This window comes from Hibiscus syriacus, unplaced genomic scaffold (assembly GCF_006381635.1).
Source record: "Hibiscus syriacus cultivar Baekdansim isolate YM2019G1 unplaced genomic scaffold, ASM638163v2 tig00116939_pilon, whole genome shotgun sequence".
In the NCBI taxonomy this organism is placed as follows: Eukaryota; Viridiplantae; Streptophyta; class Magnoliopsida; order Malvales; family Malvaceae; genus Hibiscus; species Hibiscus syriacus.
The window spans coordinates 1,917,262-1,922,194 of record NW_024063477.1 but is presented as its reverse complement, the minus strand read 5'-3'; the positions used below and the strand labels follow the sequence as shown (position 1 = coordinate 1,922,194).

Genomic DNA, 4,933 nt, shown 5'->3' with positions numbered 1-4,933 from the left:
AACTTTATAATTCTTGTGCATTCTCTTCGATTTTTATTTTTCTTAGATAAAAGTCCTTAGTTGCAGGTTGACGAACACCAATCTTCCATGAACTCTTGTCCTGGAGTGTGACCTTTCTATTTCTTCACTTGGACTAAATGTTTGTTCTTCAACTTCTTTTTCTTATGAAATCTCTTTTAAGCCATAAGATTTTAGAAGTTCGATCTTCTAAGGTGACCACCATGAAGAAACTTCATCAAATACTATTTTTTCCCTTTTGTAGAGGAGTTGTATCGACACCAACAATTATTTTCTTACAAATCTTAACCTTGTAGGTAGGATAATATGTAAGTTTGTCAATAGTTATAGTTGTGGTTATTGAGCTTCTTGATTTCACTGCTCGTGCTTACAAGATATATCATTATGAATGTCGCTCGACATCAAGGAAGTTTGGTCACATACTAATAAACTATACAATTCCTAACTGTGCTTCAGTAGAATCTTCAGTAGAATCTTCCCTTAGCGCCTTGATGTCACACAAGTTAATGTAATAGTCTAACACTTATTGGACTTCCCTCCATTAGTATTAGTCTGAAACACCTATTATAGAGGACCTACGACCTACAACTAATACTACATCAACTCTATGATATTGGTTAGACTTCTATTTTATAACTTCTTAGTGTATAATAATATTTAGGCAGCAAGGTCAATTATATAATATTCAGGTGGCACAGTCGACCAAATATCATTCGGCGGTAGAGCCGATCATATATTAAAATAACACAAATGTACTAAAAATTTAAAACAAACTAAAGCTTAACCGAGAAACTTATAATTACAATAAAAGTGAATATTTTTATTAATGCACAATACAATTACAATAGTATACATTGACTTCACTATTTTTCTCTTATTTACTTTTTAACTCTCTTGAGGTCCTAGGTTCAAGTAGCTACGTCTGCAGAATGTGTGTATTGTCAATGATTAAGAAAAATCTTGAACATATATTATTTTATAATTACCCCATACTATTAAAAAATCTCTAAAAAATACGTGTTAAATACTAATTTAAAAAATTACCATGTGACATATGATTGGGAAAACGTAATATAACTCTTTTTCATATAAAAATATATAATTCATTGGTCAATCGATGTGCAAAATATATATTATTTGGTGATCAATTTTATGTCACTCAACTGTGATAAACAATTAGATCTAAAGTGTCAAATTAATAATACAAATATTTGAAAGACATATTGTTGATGAGATATAATTAAATAATTAAATCGCTATTTATTTCAAAGAATAATAATTAAATGGGTAAAGTATACAATTGGTATCATGATTATAGGATAATGCTTTGTTAAGTCCTTCAACTATTAAAAGTTACAAAATGGTCCTTCAACTATAAGGTATTGCTTTGTTGAGTCTCCCGACTATTAAAAATTACAAAATGGTCACCCGACTATTTAGTATGTTCCAAACTCATCCTTTTACGTTAAAAAATTGACGGCAGTATGAGTTAGATGTTAACCTGATGATTAAGATATGATAAATTTGATCTCGGAATCTAAAAAAATGTCATATCTCAATCAACATGTTAACATCCAACTCAGAATGTTGTCAATTTTTTAATAAAAAAGGACGAGTTGGAACATAATAAATAGTCGGGTGATCATTTTGTAACTTTAATAGTCGGTGGACTCAACAAATCAACACCCTACAGTCAAAGGATTATTTTGTAACTTTTAATAATCAAGGAACTCAACAAAGAATCATCCTATAATCAAGGGACTATTTGTGTACTTTACCCTAATTAAGTTGATAAAAAAATAAAGATTGAACGATATACTTGTCAATATATCATGTAGAAACAAAAACATAACTGAACCGGGTCGTATCGGTAAAACACTATTTAAAGAGCAATAATTAGGATAGTGGGCCTCTCTCATGTAATGGAGATGGTGCCAACTATCGAAAATTCACGTGGTCTCAGCATGTTCCCAATATGAATTATCATCTCACGCGCTCTCTAAATCGTCAAAAACAAACGCTTTAAAACCTTGAGGAGATTCGACGTAAACAAAAAACAAACTTTCATGTTATTGGTTCGTTCACACCACGCTCTCCCACCGAGACATAATACCTTTTTCCAACTGTATTGAGAAGTGAAAAAAAAATGTCGGATTTAATCTCGTATATCCACGAGGAAGAGTCGTTAATTTCCTCCACCGCATGTGAGGCTTCGCCGTCGATGTTTGTCCGGAATGGAAGTGGATAACCAAACCAACACATCTCAGAATAACAGGTTCGGTTTCTGGGTCTTCAATTTCTTACCCTTTTTCTCACGAAATTGCATGCAAGTAGTTCATGTTCTTCGAATATTAGGATCTTTGATTTTGATGTCAGCATGCTTTGAACTTGATTTTTTGTCTGTGAATCAGCTAAGATTGTTACTAAATTAAGAATCTCTTAAGAATTTTGAAGGGGGGGATTTTGTTTGTTGAAGTTAATGCTTATGGGTGTGTCTTAATTCTTAAATCTTAATACTAATTAATTAACTATCATTACCAGTTATTATTATGTGCTTGATCATGAACTGTATGTTTTGCTCTTTTGTTAATCAACTTCATGTTCCAAGTTTGGTAATAAAGTCTCCGTCTCATTCAGGGATGGATCGAGGGGTGTTGGATTCAAATTCTCATATAGTTTAAGTATCTTCTTTGTATTTTATATTGATAATCTAATTTTAGACCCTAAAGTTTTAAATAGCTTTCTAATTTCTAAGTTTGCATTCCTTTATATAAAATCGAGCATTTGTCCCTGGTTTCGCCAGTTATCTTCGGATGTTAATAAAGAAAGAAATTTACCTTTGCCTGCCCATCATCTTCTGGACCACGTAAGGAAAGCATTTTAATTAGCATACTACTCCTTAACGATCAAAGATGATTTCTATGATCATTTTCAGTTAGTTTGCTTTTTTAGTACGTAATGCAACAGTCGTGCTACTTGATATAAATGATCTTATACTCTAAACCTTAAATCTGTCTCTAATTCCCGGTGTATGTTGATCGGCTAAGAAGGTTGCCATCCCTTTCTTTTTGGATACTTGATTGGAGCATCTGGCCTTTCCTAATCCCATTTCAATTGACATTTTCAGCTTGCTCAACGGTTCACTGAAAATTGTTGATCTAAACAAGAAAAGGAAACTAGAGGCTGAACAGTTGGGCTTGCCTGTGTCAAAGCAACATTGTTGGAAGCAAATCTTACCACCGAAGCCTCCCACATTTGTCGGTATTGTGGGTAGAGTAGATGGGGCTCTTAGTACATGTACTTCCGAAGTAAAGGGAGTCGATGTTTATGATGTATCTGAAACTGGATCGGATAAAGATAGCAATAGCTTTCCCAGAAATTCTGACTCTATGATGTCGTCGCATGCTGAATCTAAATTTGGAACGGTGGATGCAAACTATTTACCGTACGACAAGGCTTCATCCTCGTCTTCTTATCGAGGATCCAGTTCTCAAGGTTCCCGTTCTTCATCCTCGTCAAGGGGTTTGGAAAAGGCACTATTTCTCCGGGTGAGGAGACTGAACCAGCTAATGTTGAAGTAGACGAGAATATTGAAGAGTCCCTTGTTGAGTATGGAAGTCATATAGACTATATCTGCTCGGAATATGGAAACTACTCCTTAGAGCAGTACCAAGATAAGGAGATTAAAGAACTTCTCGACCCCAATAAAGCACATCAAAATGTTTTATGTTCTTTCATCCAGACGATGGGGAGTCACCAAGGTAATCCCGTCATGAATGCAAAAAAATATATCCATTGCTTCTGAAATTCTGCTCCCTTTATATAATGTTACAATGGTGAACATTATTATATTTTCCTTCATATACAAAATGGAAAACTGTACTTTTTTAATGCAGAGGCTCCACCAACTATGAGGAAACCAACCATTGCAACCATTACAGATAATGAAAAGCTGCAATTTACAGAAATCAAGTCGACGAAGAATTTATCAACAATCAAAAGGTGTGAACATGTTTGCTGAAATCTGTAGTGTAAACTCCATTACATTGCCTGAGGTAAGCTCTTGTAGAATAACCACAGATCGGAATGCACATGAGACTTTGTTAACTGAAGCTGCAAATTTGCTTGCATTACGAAGTCTTTGGAAGCTGTGTTTTTCCGGACAGTGGCCCACGCAAGTCCTACGGTGAAAAACTTCTTGTCCAAGGTTTCTAGAACGTTCAAAGGTGCCTAGTTCAATGAAGTAAGTTCTAGCAGCCATGATAAAGGAGGGATTTACAAAAGTTTGTGGCTTGGCCTGCGGCTACTAAAGGATTGGTATAGATGGTGTCAACTGCATCGCCTTCAACTACCATTATGGTTTGGTTGGCAATGTTAAAGAAAAGCTCGTCATTGGGTGCCGCATTGATTAAGCAGAAGTCTTTCTTTCTTGCTTCATCTTCAGCTCATTTGTGCCTGCAACCATTCATACAGAAGCAAAATCTACCTATTGTTCACTAACTGTAGTCTTTCCAGCAACCTTGTTAACAAACTATAAGTCCTAAAAACTTATTTAAGTTGTTTTGCTTTAACAACTGATAGTATACCATCAAAAGAACAGTTGTTGACATGCATCATAAACAGTGTTTCAAGCACCTGTTTTGGGGGCTTGGCTGATTATGTCTTGTGAGTCTAAATTGAATCACTTTCCTGAACCCTTAAATTCATGGGTCATGCTCAGGGATGAACGTAGAATTTTATATTAGGGGATTAATTTATAAAACTTTAAGGGAGAGAAATAGATTATCAATATAAAATATCTAAATTATATGAAAATTTAAAATTTTCAGGGCGATCCTGTCTGTCCATCCTGACCATGCTGATATTAGTTCTAGAAAACCTGAAGACATGAAGTTAATGCTTAAGGCTACATAAT

At 34.6% G+C, this 4,933-nt stretch overlaps 1 pseudogene; it reads left to right on the top strand.

Moving 5' to 3' along the window:
- Positions 1–2,197: 2,197 nt before the first annotated feature.
- LOC120188256 lies at positions 2,198–4,518 on the top strand (annotated as a pseudogene).
- Positions 4,519–4,933: the final 415 nt, after the last annotated feature.